This window comes from Dermochelys coriacea, chromosome 5 (genome assembly GCF_009764565.3).
Source record: "Dermochelys coriacea isolate rDerCor1 chromosome 5, rDerCor1.pri.v4, whole genome shotgun sequence".
Classification (NCBI taxonomy): domain Eukaryota; kingdom Metazoa; phylum Chordata; order Testudines; family Dermochelyidae; genus Dermochelys; species Dermochelys coriacea.
Window position 1 is genome coordinate 9,442,365 of NC_050072.1, and position 18,724 is coordinate 9,461,088.

The following is an 18,724-nucleotide window of genomic DNA, read 5'->3' on the forward strand; positions in this document are numbered from 1 at the left end:
CCTTAGTCTTCATTGAAAAAAAATCCTTTTGGTGGTACGAAGAAATGTTGATTAGAAATACCAAAGTCTTGTTTTTGAAAATCACTGCCCATTTCAGTGTTACCAGGTGCAGAGTACAAGATGCACTCACAAGAGTTTGCATGTGAGTCTGGAAGTCTGCACACTGAAAGATGGGGAGGGGAAGGGGGGGTTGGCCACATCAGTATTGCAGAAATTGGCCCTCACTCTTTACTCATTCCATTAGATAAACTGAATGTGTGACTCCATAGAGAGCTGGTCGGGAATTTTCTGACAGCATGTTTTCTTAACATAACATGCCAATTCGTCAAACCTTCCACAGGGAAAGATCTTCCTCAACAAATCTCCCAACTGGGGTAAAAGTTTGAAAAAAAAATCCAAATGTCCTGTTTCAAGTTTTGAATAACAAAATGTTTCATTTTTTTGTTCAAAACCACTTTATATTTCAAATGTTAGTTAATTTATACTAAAAAAAGATAGAATGGAAAAGGTTGAAATCTAAATGAAATGTTTCAGTTGACCCTATGCAAAAACATATTTTGGAGTGGCAGTTGATGAAAAAATGTGGCACTTTGACTTTTCATCCCAGTTTGGGTGGGACATTTTTTTTTGAAATCTTGAAAATTTTCATGGAACAGAAAAAGCATTTTCTGCCCATCTTTCATTCTATGTTCACGTGAAAACATGTAGGTATTTTGCCTTATTTCTATGGATTTGAATCTCACCTCAGCCATTCAATCAAGCAACCACTTTCCCACTCTTATTTAAAGAGAGCAAAAGAATGAATGCAAAGCATTGTATTCATAAAGCATTAGGGCTGAGATTTAAATATACCAAAGTCAAGAAATTCAACGTTATGAATCCCCCCAGAAACATTAATTTGGCCACATGTCATGTACTTAATAAAGCCTAACTGTTAATACAATATACACTAATGTAGAAGGCCCCAAATACAGAAAGAATCAAGTTACAGGAACTCTTTCAAGTTTTTGATCTGTGCCTATTTACAGTCACAGATGTAATGTTGTATTGACAAAATTATTTTTATACTCTTTTTATGAAGGTCAGTCTAAGTGGCTAGCCTGGGGGATTGAGACTCAGGAATCTTGAATTATGTTTTCAGCACTGCTACCGGCTCTGTGTGTGGACAAACCATTTACCCTGTCAATGTCTCAGTTTCCTCACCTGTAAAAATAGGGATAATAATATTGCCTGCTAATAGAGGGGAGTTATGATAGTCAATGGATGGAAAGCATTGTTGAAATAGAATAAATTATTATTATAGTTCAATAATAAAGGGCTCCCATTTAGAGGAATAGGAGCCCTGGAACCCTGCCTTGGACAGCTATCAGCATCACAGGTAGCAGTGCAGGGACAACAGCAATGTCTGTAGGAACTCTACTCCTGTTGCATATGGGGAAGGGGAGTGGGCCGAGCTGGGTTCTACCTCCATGCCAATTAGAGTAGCTGAGCCAGAACACCCTGGAAAGTAAAGAGGAGGTAACCAGGAACCAGATTGTGACTCCGATACTCAAAATAAGGTCCCTTCTATAATCCTGGGACAGTGCAACTACTTTCTGTCCCTAAGGCTTGCAGCAAATCTGCCACTGAGCCCTATGAATGCACACATCAGTTGCAGCTTCTTGCTATCTGTTGATCTAAGGTACTTGTATGACTCCCATTGTCGTACTACCTGAGCATCGCAGAACCTTTACTGTATTTATCCTCACAACACAACCATAAGTTAGGGCAGTGCTGCTATCCGTATTTTACAGAGGGGGAGCTGAGACTCAGAAAGGCTGAGTGACATACCCAAGGTCACACAAAACGTCTGTGGTGGAGCAGGAAACTGAATCTGAGACTCGGGCTGGTGCCCTCACCATAGATATAGACCAGCCTTCCTCTGTCCGGGGTAGTTTACAGCATTTCTTCTTTCAGCTCTGTTTTATATAACACCCCCCAAACCTTGGGACCTGTATTTGATCTTTGCTGCTCAGTCCCATCTCCATTGTGTTTCTGCCCCAGGCATTACACTATTTTTAAACAAGCCAGTAGAATTTAACTAATGTAAGGTGAGCTTTCATCAGAGGGATGTTTTTAAGTCTTCCAGGGCCTGGTAGCTCACAAAAACAGCAGGAATGGAGCACTGTGCCTGGCTGATGAGCAATTAAGTTTTTTTTTTTTTAAGGCAAATCCACTATTGGCAGGGTTGAGAAACTGAGCACTAGTTGCTCTTTTGGATTTACAATAATTAACCAGGCAGATTGTCAATATCAATTCCCAACCTATGCAGCTCTTCCACAGTGTTCTATGTGACTGTCCCTTAGAGGGAAAGATGGTAAACTGATTCAAAAGAATGCTCCAAATGGGAAATGTTAGGGAAACTTGAAGAGCTCAGAGATTGGGTTTTGAATTAGCACCCTAGGGCCTGACTCTCCAGTAAGATGGAGTAATTTCCACCGAGTTCCATGGGAATTACTACTACATTGCAAGGTGAGAATTAGGCACCTAAAGCGTAGCCAATTCCTGAATTAGCAGAACCATTGAAGCTTGTCAAATTGACCTGGGGATGCTCTTGAAAACAGATTCTTTCCAGCACTTCTGCTCTGAATCCCTGATTCACAATGTTATTTAAGCATGTGTCTAACTTTAAGCATGTAAGTATTCCCAATGAAGTCAATGGAGCTTCTCATGTGCTCAAAGTTAGGTTCAGACTTAAGTACATTGCTGAATTAGGGCCCTAGAGCCCAATCCAATGCCCAGTGAAGTCAGCTGAATGACTTACACTGACTCTTTTAGGAGCACTAGATGAGATCCTAGCCCGTGCTGGAAATACAATGAGAACAATTGGGTCCCCATGTCTGGTTGCATCCCAGAAGCACAGATTCAGGAGAAAATAGAAAAAAAAAGTTATCCAAATGTTTCAGAATCTCAAAATTCCTTACTTCAAGTGCAGTATAAGGTTCAGGGCTGGGTCTGAGGTTGTGTTAGTAGCCATAGTACAGTCACCATTAAAACTTTCCAAGTAGGTAGCATTTTTCTGTGAATATTAGTGTATGGAATACTATGAATATAGCTGTAATATTGATTACTTGCAATGGCATTCATAAATAATTGAATGATCTCTTCTGCATTCTCAGCTCAGCAAGTCCAGGTTTTCACTTTCAGCAACACTTTTTTAGTCCTGAGACTGCTTCCAGTGACATCAATGGGAGTTTTTCTTTCACAGGAATGCATGGCATACAGGCTCCATATTTACCTTTAAAAGTGAACATACATGCACCGTTGTGGAATAAGATTTGGTGTAAGGTGTCTTTTATTTGATCTTTAATAATCAGACACAGCCTCTCCAGCTACTCATCCCTGTAAATCAGTGCAAAAGGCTAAGAATATGAGTACACTTTTGCAGTACTGAGAACTTGATATGGATTTAAGAATCTGACACTAAGCACCCAGGCTTGAAAACGGTGGCATGCTATTACTTTCCCTCCTCTTCACTTGCTGTGACAAATGTTCATTCCTAGTTTGAACTTCAGTCAAGTCATCTACAAAAATAAAAGACTCAATCTAGTGCTACAATGAATTGTGCTGCTGCCTATCCACCAGAATCTTGGCTACCTCTAACAAGAACATTACCCCTCTCCCTCTTCAACCCCAGCTTTCTGCCATCCCTAACATCCCATTTAAAAACATTGGTTGACTTGTGAACCTCTGGCAATTTAATCGAGCGGGAGTTCATTAAGGGGCATCGAATTATGCCAAGGTACTTGACAAACAGAAGGCAGATGCTCTGCATCCTAATCATAAGGACTTCCCAATTGACCTTCAACCTGGAATGGAGGTCCCTTTTGTATGCATTTATTCAACTTTGACTTCCACAGTGGGAGCATCTATCTTCTTGGTGGCTAAGAAGGATGTCTCCCTCTAACCTTGCGTTGATTATCAAGTCCTAAAAAAGATTGCCATCAACAGTCAATACTCTCTTACTCATCAACAAATTCCTGAAAAAACTCTGGCTCAGGTCTTCACAAAGCTAGATCTGTGTGGAGCATAAAACCTGGTCAGAATCCAACAGGGGGATGAATGGAAGACAGCATTTTGAACCAGATATAGCCATTCTGAACACCTGGTCATGACATTTGGTCTATGTAATGCCCCTGCTACCTTCCATCGTTTCATGAACAACATGTTCAGAGATATCTTTGATTAATTTGTGATCATATTCTTAGATGATGTTCTCATTTTTTCAGAAAAACAAGAATTCCATAACCACCACATTGTTCTTGATTGGCTACACCAAAGTCAACGTTACGTGAAGCTGAGAAATGTGAATTTGACAAGGATATCCTGGAGCTTCTGAGCTATGTCATCCCTCCAGTGGGACTCACTATTGACCCCCAAAAGGTTACAGCCAACATCGAGAGGAAGGCACCCTTGAATATATGCAGAATGCCGTGGTTTCTTGGATTTGCAAATTTTTACTGTTGATTCATCCAATGATTCTCGACCTGGTAGCCCCTAAAATGCCCCTCCTCAAGAAGAGAACAAAGTTCAAAGTTCATCTGGTCCACTGACATGCAGGCCACTTTCAACTTGAAAAAAGCATTTATTCTTCATAGTTGAAATGGATGCCTCAGACTTTGTGGTAGATGCAGTCCTCTTGGGGTTTAAAGGCTATCACCAGTTGCTTCATACCTGTGCCTTCAACTGTTGGAAATTGACTTCTGCTGATAGAAATAAAGATCTATGGGACAAGGAGCTTCAGGCCATCAAGGATCACTTCAAGGAATGGTGCCATCTTCTTGAAAGGGACCTGCACCCCATCAAGTCTGGACAGACCACAAAAATTTGGAGCATCTACAAACAACATAATGACTCAACCAATTTCAGATTCACTGGGCACTTTTCCTCTTCTGATTTGACTTTAACATTATTTACCATCCTAGCACTAAAAACAGGAAGGTGGACACCTTTTTCTGCAAGGACGAGAACCATGAAGTGGAGCAGAAAAACCTCCTTTACTGGAAGTTTTCAAAAAGAGGATGGATAGTCATCTGTCTTGTATGGTTTCTTTAGACACAACAAATCCTGCATCTTGGCAGGGGGTTAAACTAGATTACCCTCGTGGTCCCTTCTAGCCCTATGATTCTATGATTCTAGGAAGCTTGCACCACTGTTCTTAAACCCTACCACTTTGTCTGTGAGATCATTACTGGTTATCTGAAGAACGCTAACAATTTTTTGCTTCCAAATGACCCATTTACAGCATCAGTTTGTCAGACTATAAGAACCACCAGTGCTTCCCCAGATTAAAGGTCTTATTTACAAAGAGACCTTTTTTTTTTATCATAGATTTCATCTCTACATTGCCGAGGGCAGCTCCCAGCTTCTGATGCTAAGGCTGTTCCTGTGGCACCTTAGAGACTAATAAATTTATTTGAGCATAAGCTTTCGTGAGCTACAGAAATAAATTTGTTAGTCTCTAAGATGCCACAAGTACTCCTTTTCTTTTTGCGAATACAGACTAACATGACTGCTACTCTGAAACCTAAGGTTGTTCCATGACTCATCCATGGTAGGACATTCAACCAATTTAAAACCTGGAAGCTGATCATTAGATACTTCTGGTGGCTAACCCTATGAATTGATGTTAAAAACTGTGTTAGGTCCTACATCCTCTGCTCCCACACAAAGAGACCACAAATAAGGCTTGTGGGCCTCCTTTAGTTCCCCCCCCCAACACACGTCCACACACATCTGTGTCACTGGGCCACCCTCTCAATTGAATTTATATTGGAGTTACCATGGTCCCAAGGGCACTCAGTTATCCTGACTGTATTGGATCTTGACCAAGATGGCCCATATTATTCCCTGCCGTACCATGTCATCTGCCCATGAAACTGTGCAAGCTTACCTGCAGAATGACTTTGGATACCACAGCATGCCAACGTGCATCATTTTGGATTGAGGTCTTCAATTTGTTGCTTGATTCTGGAAGGAATTTAGTTGCCTTATTGGACAGAGCCCCTCACTTTGACCACCTATATTCCCCAGACTGATGGCTAAACTGAAAGAGTCAATCAAATGATAGAGCAGTATCTCTGGCATTTTCTGAATTTCAGTTGGGATGATTGGCTCCCATTGCTGTGTTTGGCTGAGTTCGCGTACAACAACACGCTTCAACCCAATAGGCCCCATTCTTTTCAGATTTTAGTTTTCACTCCCAATTCCATTCAGACCGGGCTGAAGGCCAGAGATGTGGGCCTCCACCTCCAGAAAACACACCAGGAACTCAAGGAACACTTACCTGCTAAAGAAACGTATAAGCATTATGTGGACTAAAAGTGACAGTCACCCCTAACCTTACAGTAAGAGATAAGGTTTGGGTTTCAACTCATGACCTGAGAACGGACTATATATCAGCTAAGTTTGACCACCAATACTTAGCTCCTTTTCAGATCATTGAGCAAACAAACCCAGGGTACATTAACAGGGATAAAAGAGCTGCAGCATGGCTGTGGCTGCCCCAGGTCAGCTGACTTGGGTTTGCAGGGCTTAGGCTGAGGGGCTAAACATCTCTGTGTAGACATTTGGTCTCGGGATGGAGCCTGAGCTCTGGGACCCTACAGCCTGAGCCTGAATGTCTACAAAGTCATTTTTCAGCCTAAGAGCCCTAGCTCCATGAGCCCAAATCAGCTGATCTGGGCCAGCTGAGGGATTTTTATTCCTGTGTAGACATACTCCCAGTGGCCTTCAAGCTTCGGCTCCTAGGATCCCTCCAGATTCACCCCATCTTCCATGCTTCTCTCTTCAAACTGTTCATCAACAACATGGTAAACCCTCTGCCACTCCCAGTAATTGTCTATAGGCAGGAGTTATACTATGTTCATCAAGTCCTCAACTCCTGATGGGTGTGGGGGAAGTTCCAGTATCTGATCGCCTGGGAAGGGGTACAGGCCAGAAGAGCAATAATGGAAACCAGAAGAAAATGTTCACACTCCCGATCTCATGAGGGATTTTTACCAAAGTTCAACAAGCCAGGGTCAAGAGCCCCTAGGAGGAGCCCTTTGGGGGCAGGGGAAGTACTGTCAGGAACTCAGCTGATGCCAGGCATGGTTGCCTAGTAATCCAATGAGCTCAGCGGGGCCCAATAGACCCTCACTAACTGACTGTGATCCCTGATTGGAAAGAAGGGACAGATCCCTATTTAAGCCTAGTAGCAACAGCAGTTCGGGGCTGACTTCCTGCAGCTGCACGAGACTTGCTTTTTGTACCAGTTCTTGCTCCAACCCAGGTCTGCTCCTGCTCCAGCCCTAATCCCTGCCTGCCTTTGAACTCCTGGTTCCTGACTCCTTGCTCTGTTCATTGATTTGTCTCTGGGAGACATTGGGTTCTGCCTTCTGATTCTTCTCCAACCACTAACCAGACTTCTGTACCAACCACTAGGTTGCACTGCCTTAACCCTGTGTGTTACTATAGCTCCTTCTGTTTTCTTTTTCTCCTTGTGAGTCTTTCTGGCAAAATTCCCCATTGCAAGCCAAAAGTACTAGCACAGGAAGTGCTATTCGTTCTCATCCAATCAGGGAGCAGAAACAATAAAATGTGGCATAATGGACAGATCAAAATAGGAAAGCACAGCTCAAATTTTGAATGTCAGGCATTAAATACTTTCAGAGCACAATTCACAATCAATCCACAAAGTGAAACAAAATGTGATGAATACATTTGTATAATGAATAGATGAGAAATAATCCAGTTTGATTTGTTCTGTTGATATTCCACAAACAGAAGTAGAGACTACACAAATCAAATAAATGATTAGTTGTTTTTCTTGCTCATCTCTACTAATTAAGCCTTGCAACATAACTGTGAGATAGGTCAATTGTACTAGGTCTCTTTTGCAGATGACTTATTTGAGACACAAAGAATTTATCTACAGTTCTTATGGCCACAGAGATGGGCGGGAAGGAAGTTTAGTCCTGACTCCTGTAATCTTCACTGGACATTGGATTGGGTCTAATGAGCCTCACAAAGCCCACTTGCTTAATCCATATGCCTCCTCAAGGCAAAAGTTATAAACTTGATAGTGTTTTCCTTGAACCCATTCCTTTAGGACTTTTTAAGGAGCAACCAACGCTCGTAATTACATCTCTGTAAGTCTGGAGTAACTCACTCAAAGCCTTTGGCATTACTTCAGATTTACATCAGCGTAATGAGAGCAGAGCATGGGCCATTATATCAATGCAGATATTTTTCTCTTTCATAAGTGTCCCTCGAGATTATGAATAAAAGGGGAAAAAATAGGATCTACATGGAAATAAACAAACGAACTTCCTGGATTTATATAATTTATACAATAGTTTGAAATCAGATATGTACACCGTAGCTGATTCTTTTTCTCTGTGCCTCAACCTCCTGCCATTTGCTTTATCTATTGAAAGAGAACATTTGTGGGAATTTTGCTGGTATATGTGAGCCATGTGCTTAGATTGCTGATTAAAAATGGAGTGATTGTGGGAAACCATCTAACAAAAATATTTTTTGTGGCATGTAGTACTGTACAATTACTGGAAAAACTAATGTTTGACTACAAAAGTGCTATGATATTAAATAACATTCTTCTCAAAGATCAAATCAAAAATTGTTGATTTGCCAGCCATAATTATCATAAGATATAAAGTAGTCAAGATACTAATAGCGATATTGGCTTGCATAAACCACAGTATCTAAGTCGAAAGGATAGACTATATACAGTATGTTGTTTACACTTTTTGTAATGGAGCATGTGAACATATAAAGTTTGACTGAAATGTGGGCACATAGTAAGTGTATGTACATCATGCTGTTATAAAGATAGTGTCTATTAATCTTTTCTAAGGCGCACAAGCTAATTTGGGGTTCTGATTATAGGGCATACTGGGCATAAACTGCCTTGCACATACACTGATAAAAATCAGAAGTAACTTTGCAGAAGTCAGTGGAGTTATCCTGCAGCAAAACTGATATAAGTGAGAGGAGGAATCTCAGTAATCTGGAGATATTTATTTGCTAATATTACTTGCCCCATTACAGGAGCTAGCTGTAGATTCCACCATTGACAGCTGGCCTGGAATGTGAAGGATTATTTCAGCACAATATAACTTCACTTTGGATAATGTATTTTGTATGACCCAGCTATGGAAGTTAAATAATGAACAATAGCAGAGGGAGAACAAGGAATGAAGAGGATGAGGCAAGAGGAAAAAATATAGATCAATTTTCAGCTGCAATTTGAAAAGATGTAGGGATTCATGAGATGGAAAGGTCTGGGAAGGCTAATTCACGTTTTCAGACACATCCATCTGTCTATCAATGAAATCTAGGCACTTATCCAGCAAAGCACTTAAGCATATGCTTGACTTTAAGCACATGGTTAGTTAAGCACATGCTTCAATGCTTTGTTGGATTGGGACCAGAATGGTCAGCACCTTGTGGGAGGGAGTCTCTCATGAATTCCTTGCCAAAATATCTTGATACTGGGAAAGGAAAGCTGCAAAGAAAAAAAGCTATTGAAACAAAATTGGGGAGACTGCATGAACGGGCAAAGAAGGTGTCAGTGTGATATGATATGAGGAAGAAGGGATTAGAGAGAGTCAGAGAGCAAGCGATAGGTTCCACAAGATAAGGAGCAAGTCAATGGAAGGTTATAAGAGTCAGGAGGACAAGTTTAAACTAAGTCCTGAAATGAATGGAGGCCCAAAGATGTTGAGGATGGATGTGTCTATAATTTGGGAGTCTGTAGGGAGTGAGATGTTTGGAAGAGCCTCCAACTTCATCCCACTAACAAAAAACATGATCCAATGGCACATTTGCGAGGTACCAGTTACAGATGAATCACAGTGAAAATTATGCATTTGTTCTACAAATCGGACATCCCCGATTGCCTTTTGTAACTCAGGTGCAGACCTGTGCACGCCCTTAATCTGCTGCATGCAGAACAGATCAGAATTTGAAATATTTGCAAGATCTTCAGAAGATGAGGCCTGCTTCTAGGAGATGCTGAGCAGCTGCAGGTCCTTTTGATGCCACTCAGAGATGTGGATGCTCAGTGCTTCCTGTGAACAGCCCACCTTCTTTTCAGAATCTTTCTGTTTCAGGCCCTGTCAGAATAATATTAAGCCAGATCCTCGGCTGGCATAATTCATCATAGCTTCATTGATGTCAATGAGCCACACCAGTTTACACCAGATGAGGACCCAGCCCATTATTTAAAGACCAGCCATTAAAAAGAAAAATGAGGATGCTTTAATGAATTTATCCCACAATAAAAAGAGGTATACCAGCAATAGGCAGGAGCACATGAAAAGCTTTCATAATGTGAAATATTAGCCTCCTCCACCCCAGTGTTCACATTCTAAAATCTTCAATGCTTTCTTCTTTTGGCTAATTCTCATTTCAACAGCTAGCCAAGCTGATTTATAAAATCTTTTATTTTTTTTCAACAGGAAAAGAAAAGAAAACAAAGAAAAATGTATATATTCATTTTCTGGTTATGCTGGCACTATATCATTGGATAATGGTATGCTGATCAGAAATTTGCTGAACTAGTTCAATGGCTACTGAGGTGACAAAAAGTCCACTTTACAAAAGTAATTCTAAAACTTCCCCCAATAACTTTGCTTCTCGATATTAGGGCACCCAATACTCCTCTGAAGAGTTTATGAAACTTCCATTTATTTTTTTTTTACATTTTAATTTTTCACTCATTCCTCAGCAACCCATGTGAACTGCCTGCTGTAGCCCAAAATTGATGTGTCAGATGGTTTAGAAAAAGCAGGGAGGAATTTAAAAGAACCATATTAGGGAGGAATGAGGAGTGGGGGTGAGAGGAGTAAGGGATTCAATTAAAAAAGACCTCAACATTATCTTTTCTTTTTTTTCAAAATTAAGAAATAAAAAATTAGGGTCCAATACTTCACGCACTTTGCAAACCCAGTACCAAGTTGTGAAAGAAAAGCGGGAGGTGGGGGAGGTCACAAGATGTTGACGATTTTACTACAATTCTAAAGCAAAGAAAATAACATTTATGAAACACTTGGTGCTGCCAAACCCTTCAAAGCATGTGAGGTCAAACTGACAGATTTCTTACTCTTATGTTTATGGTAAATGCCAGAGGGTCATGAAAATGCTTGGCTTCAAATAAGGGGTCTCAGACCAGAAAAGGTTGAAAATCACTGCCTTAGGCAATGGTGCTGCATTTCATTTCTTCTAAATACACCTCCTTACTCTGCCCTAACAATGCCACATATGCCCCTGGCATCCTAGCTGGCATATAACACCCTTCTTTAGTGCTTCCCAACTATATCTAAGTCCACACTTCACATAGTAAAACGTAGTCTATGGAGTAAGGAAAAAAAGACCAGTATGGGAACAACAGAACTGATATCCTTCCCAGTGGTATTTAGTATTTCCTAGTCAGTGCAGCCTAAACATCATCAGTTGATTTAGTTGGGGATTGGTCCTGCTTTGAGCAGGGGATTGGACTAGATGACCTACTGAGGTCCCTTCCAACTCTGATATTCTTTGATTCAGTTACAGTGCCTTCAAGTGAACGGAATTACAGAGGGATAACTGGAGGTACACTTTAGCCCAATGTGTGTTTGCACCAGTGTAAATGATGAGAGGAAACTGTCCAACATTGTTACGTGCTCCTGTCCTACTGGTGTGACTGTTTAATTATGAGTAGGGTGAAAATTAGCACAGCATCTTAGGGCTGTTTCACTGGAAATGATATCCCAGATTCTCAGCTGTTATAAATGCACATAGCTCTATTGATGACGCTGATTTACTATAGCTGAGAATCTACCCTATTATTTCCATTTGCTCTCCTAAACTGTTATATGCTGCTGCTGTGTGCCATAAAACAGCTGCTGCTTGCCAACCCAGAGGATGCTGCATTTCAGTGGAGGGAGGAGTTTTTCCTGTACATATTAGGGACCCTGTACAAGGGTCCAAACACTAGAACCAAAAACGCTTGAATTCTAGGGAATATTCTATATCCAAATGGTACGATTTACATCAACATCTAGCATATATGGGTTGTGAAGTTTGTAAAGTTCTTTGGGTCTGGAGAGGCATATACATGTATAATATTATTTCCATTCTCATACTGTATCCTACTTCTTTTCTCTGTCCCTCGCTCTGTTTTCCTTTCATTTCCTTCACAGCAAGCCTGTTTCTTCTTCAAGATAAGCAGTGTGCCATTGCCCTATTGTTCTCAATCCTTGGAAGGGTCAGACTGAGTAGACAGCCTGCCTGTATTTTTAAGTTATTTGCACTGGGCTCTAGCATGTAGCTGTTTACTCAGTTAAAGTTGATCCCTGGAATACATTATAATTTATTGCTATGTACCATGGTGTCCCTCACTACTTCACAAAATGAGTCACAGAGTCAATCAGATAATAAAGAGAATGTTGGGACTTAAAAAAAGACCCACTTTATTCTTCCTTGTCTTTATGAAAAATAATGACATGGAGCATGCAATATTATATTATTATCTTTTTAACACCCATCATAAATTATGCACATATATTTGCACATAATTCATTTTTACCTGCCTAGCTGGTGCACTTATTACACATTTACTTGCTTCATTAATGCAATATTCCTTTCTCTTCCTCCCTTAAAAAACGACTTCTGTCTCTAAAGAAGAAAGTTTGAAAGTCTATTAAACTTAAATTGCCCAGACAAAAAACGTCTTTGTATTTTTTTTTTAAAAAGGTGCAAGAGGTCCAAACAGTGAAAGGCAGGATGTATATATAAAAGAGGAAATGAAATTTAAGGAGAAGAGAAACAGCCTGAGAATAGAAGAGCAAGAGAAGTTAATGCACAGTCAGCTTTTGAATTTGGGAATCTGTACGAGAAATTGGCTTCAGAGCCTAAGATGCACAGAATTACAATAGATTTCTGGATAATTAGGCATGAGGAATAGTAAATGACATACTCACTTACTGCATTTATGTTCTTTTAAAGGGACCTGGAGATTCTCTTTCTCAATGAAATGGCTAGAGGTTTTGGACTGTACAGAGATTGTATTATAAAATGACACCAGAAATTCTGTTATAATACTTTTGGGTTTGTTTGTTTTTCAAGCAAAGTGAGGGTCAAATAATTTGACTGCTATAATAGTTGTCCCCACTCTGTGTTATTTTTAAACAAGGTGCAGACCTTTTATATGACTAACCTGTGTATTGTTTAAACAATTCAGGACTGATCTAGAGCCCAATGAAGTCAATGGAAATGTCCATCCCTTTAATGGACTTTGTATCAGATTCTAATATCACAATAGCACATGGTTTCCAAGGCATGTTAGGACACAGTAGGCTGTCCATGTCGATGAATGTTGTACTGAAATTGAATAGTATTAGCAAGACATATTCAATCATGTTGTACAATATGCAGCTCCCAGCATTTTGAGCCACTGTAACCCTCAGAACTTGCCATCTAAATACGTACAACAAGCATGGGTGCCTTGGACTCTTGTTCCATCCAGAAACTCCTTAGCTCAGAGCTCATTTTACCCTTCCAGATCCATCAGTTACTCTATCCAGGCTGCAAATTTTGCTTCAGCACTAACCAAACAATCACTGAGCACCAAAATGTCCCCACAGTTGACTAACCCAATGAGAGAATATGAGGAAAGACAAGCTTAGGAAACAGTGTCTTTCCATGGAGGACAAAGTTGGTGATAGAACTTTTGGCAGAAAATTCAGCTTCCTTCCTGCTACCAGCTATTCCCGGAGTGGGAATAAAGATGAAATACATGCCTGTCCAGAGGCCAGCACAGAGTCTACATGCTACTGAAATGCTCACTTAAACATTAGTTTGAAGACTTAAATGGATCTTAAGTGGTAAATAAGCCTTTGCACAGAAGTACATTTCACCAGAAGTGAGTCCCTAGCTGGCTGTGATTGACTTCGCCAAACTAAATAAAGATGTTTGTTTAAGATAAAGCATTACTAATATTAAATGAAGCCCAGGATGGAGTTAGTAACACACAACATTACTGTCTGTGGCAACGTTACTGCACTGGAAATCTCTTTCCAGATTATTCCCATCATCTAATAAAGGGGGCCTACACTATCAATACCCCTATGGCTGCAATCCATGAGCGAGGATGTCTTCAGTAAATCCCAGTGCTCAATATGTGCATCATGGTTCACCTGATTTGAACTCAGCTATTGTTCTTAGTTGTTGGGAACTATTTGGGAAGATAGTTATAAACATTCAGCAGGAACTAGAATTTCACTTTATCCACCATGCCCATCACAAACTGAGATCATCAATATGTAAAAATGAAAGAGATGAAAAATGACATGTAATCAAGACAGGGTACTTAATGGAAAAATGTATGGGCAGAATTAAAGAGAGCTTTGAAAGGATGTGAATCTTGAGCAGATTTGGAAATGGAAATAATATGGGAAAATATTCTCTTTGAGTCCACTTGGAATGTGAACTTTATTTTTCGCTGAGTGTCATATGAGAAAATTCTAAGATGGATTTGTCCTTCAACCTGGTATATTTAACATGACAGCAGGATATAGTTCAGCTGAGTTCATGGGAGAGGTACAACTCAGTTATATAAAGGGCAAAAATAAATGTAATAGGACATTTGAGTGATGACTTGTTTGAAGGAGCAGGGAGTTGGTGATTGTTCTCAGATGTGATAAACAATAACATATTTTTTCCTCCTAGTGGAATTAAACAGCATTGTAGAATTATATACATTTAGTATGGAGAAGACCGAATAGGTTATCTCTTAGGGTTAATATGGGATTGTTTCCTACATTATAATTAGAACTGGTCAAAATGGGCTGGGGGCGAAACAAATTAAAAATGTAATGGAATATTTTCATTCGGGGTTGAGATTTTTCCAGTTTACAATCAAAATATCACCTCCCTCCTGTCAGAAAAACCACAAATTTGTTGTGGGTTTTTTTTTTTTGGTTTGTTTCTCCCTTTTTCTCCTTTGAAGGAGGGAAACAAGGAGAAGAAAATGGGGGATGGGGGTCATAAAACTGAAACTATTTTTGCTTCAGCAAAAACTGAAGAATTCTGCAAAAATATATCAAATGAATGAAAATTTTCCATTACCTTTGAACATTTTTACAGAAATATGCATCATTTTTCAACCAGCTCTAGTAATAATGCATAATCACCCTGACCACAATCTGGAAATGTTCTGGTGTAGATCAGAACTTCATAAATGCTGTTTCTCCACATAGTGGCAGAAGCAGGACCGCAGATGTTAACATGATATGAGAATCAGATTCCAACTTCACAGCTTGAGACTAGATCTAAGACCTTGTCTACACAGTGCATTAGTCTGCACCAGACAGGTGTAAATTGTATTGACGTGTGATGAACTAACTGGCCCATCTGGACTCTGCTGCTTGCATTCCTATTTCAAACAGTACTGCATTAGCATGTGCTAGGGAACATTTAATGCACTCCAATAGTGTCCACACAGTCATTGCTTCCTTTGGGAGTTTGTTCCACTGCCTAACAGATCTCATTGGCAGGAAGCATTTCTGATATTCAGTCAGAATTTTCCCTTTCTCAGTTGTATCTCATTACTCATGATTATATCCCCTTTAATCATTCTCATTCAGCTTGCAAACCAGCCCGATTACCCAAGTCTATTCACTGACCTTCACACTTTAGACGATAAAATCGGAAGGTGAAAAAAAACCAGTGATATTTTACTGGCCTCTAAAAAAATAATGACTTGCCCCAGGCAAATGGATGACTTGAATTTTGCAAGTCTGTTCCACATCATTCCTCTTCCACCTCCATGTTTACATCTTTCAAATATTTCTACATAGCTACCATGTTTCTCTCTACCCACCACCTCAGAAATGTGGATTTCTACATTGGCTCATGGGGCAGAATCCTCCCCTCTAATCCTGACTTTGTTTTGAGTTTCAGCTACACCAGGTTTAAATATTCTGCACTCATCGAGCATGTAACTCTCAGAGCCTTTATTGAGAGCCAGTGCAGATTATATAATAAGGAGCTGCTGGGCAGCTAAGAGCTCCACCATGTGAATCAGAGAAAAGAATTTTGTACCTAAGGCAGAATTCTGTATAGTATTTCACTGAAGACAAGGAGAGTTAAGGATACTCAGTGCCATGAAGGAGGGACTCACAGGATTAGGCCCAAAATCTTTTATAGCTGTGTTTAGAATTCCTGAAGGCACATTAATGTGGTTTAGTATCTTGCTCTAATTAAGTTACAGGACTAATGTACTTAAAGTAGTTCAGTAAAAGTTAAAACTCACTGACAGAAACAAACAAACCATAACCAACTCATGTACAAAAGAAATGTGAGACCCAAGAACACTGAAGAACCACTGGGCTGCACCAATCACTTTCCACCCACAAATACGTAGACTAAAGCGACCGTTTGCACAGTGAAGATGCCTTTCCTTCATTTGACAGGATTATGAACCATACAGTATTTAGAGGTAACTAGAATCCCCCTTCTGACTGTGTTATTCAGCAGTACAATTAAAGCTATTATAAAACCAGATTTTTTTTCTTTTTTAAGAATTTTTGACAATTCAACATTATTTCTTGTCCTGATAGGAATGAAAAGTTGAAATATCAAAAATATTTGTGAACTGGGAAATTCTGAAAAGTTTCTCATTGGTAGCACGGAAATGGAAAATATTGACATTTCAGTCAATATGACTTGATATTTTGAAGCAAAAATTTTCATTTTGAGCTGACACTTTGAAATGAAAAAATTCATTCATTATTGATTCAAAATTAGATTTTTTTCATTTTGATGAACCTGGTTGGAAAATTGAAAAAAAAAATCAGAATTATGTTCATATATACATATTTTTCCATTGGAAAAGATATATTAGATAAATAAATATATATATATATATATATATATATATATATATCTTTTCCAACAGAAAAATATGTTTTTCAGTCAAAAATTTTGACCAGCTCTAAATACAATTTTTGGAAATGGGATAAAAGGTTGAAATTTTAAATTTTTCTGTAGAACAGAAATTCTGAAAAAAAAATCATTTTGGAAATGTCAAAAGGTTTCATTTTGATTTAAACAAAACATTTTGACATTCATGAACTTTTGGGTTGGTTTGTTTCAAAGTTTTCAACATTAAACTGAATTTTCTATGGCTCAGTGCCTTATGGGAGCTATGATTCTGGCCACTTTTCTAGCCTATGAGCTGACTTCCTAGCTGGACTCCATCTCCCATAATGCACGCAATCATGTAACTCCCATGATGCACCCTGCAGTTAAATCAGAAGGTAAGCAGCACATTGTCTTAGGAGAGATATAGTCCTCCAGGGAGCCCAGCCAATAAGAGAGAATGGAAGTTAGAACCTTTATTCCCATGAGACAGTGCACCATAGTGAAATACAATTTAATGTTTTGTAGAACTGATTCAAAATAAAAAGTGGTGGGTTAGTTAAAAAACTGCAATATTCCAACTTTGGTCAAGCTGACCTGAAATGAAACATTTCATTTCAATTTTCCTGGCAGAAAATAATAATAAAAAGATCAGCAGAATCAAAATTTCCCCATAGATATCTTGGGAAGAATAACTTTTCCTGGTGAACTGGCTGGGTGTAGTCTCTCTCTGCTCTTGAATTCATTGCAGTGGTGGCAAGACACTAAAACCGACTTAAACACTATGATTCTGGTTAAACCCTTAGGACTAAGGTTATCTAAAACAGGAGACAGAAATGAAGTGTATTAATCTATATTTTGGAAGCAAAATTATAAGTGACCTGATTTTCAAAATGGCTGAGCACTCCTTAGCTCCCTCTGACCCCAACAGAAGCTGTTGGCTAATCAGCCCTTTTGAAAATCAGGCTACTTATTTACGAGCCTCAGGTTAGGCTCCATTTTGGCATATCTTCGTTTTAGTGTGCAACTTCTCTTGATGACTGACCACTTTGATAGGCTTTCAGCTGAGATACTGTGCTAGGAAAGAGGCACATTTTCTAGCTCCTGGGGGGAAACAATGGCTTAAGATTCTTGGGAGAACATGGTCCTGAATCAGCCATGTCCCTTCTGCAGGGAACTGTGTTCAATCTGTTTCATTTTCTCCTTCCAGGGTATTTAAGATGAGTGTAGACTGGTGCTCTAAGGGTTAACCATTCAATGGACTTTTTCATCCTGCTGCTCGAGTACCCCTGTGAAAGCCCTGAACTTCAGAGCCAGATCTCAAACTAGGACCTGTTTAGTCCATAGGAAGTAGCTCTACCAGGTCTGGACAAAATAGATTTTCTGCTGAAATGGAGACTCCTGCTAGCAGAGCCAGTAGGAGCTGGGCTGAATTTTTCTCAGCTGGAGGTTACTCTTTGTTCATCTAGCACTCACATGATGCGCCATAGCACTTTCTATCTCTGTTTGAAGCTATCTCAGCATCTATGTAGCAGCATCAGTTTCTGGCAGGGTGAGGGGCAGGAAAGCATTGTTCCTTGTCTTGAAAATGTATTTGAAATAGAAGCAGCATAGTCACACAGCAGACAGTAGTTTAATTTGAGAAACCAGTATGCAAGGGGTATTTGTCCCATATTGCTAGGGTTTTATAGCCTATTAACTGAATCTTAACCACAGAAGATGCTGGAAGTGTAAAAACACAGCAATGTGCTACCAATATTTAAGTGGAGCACCAAGAACA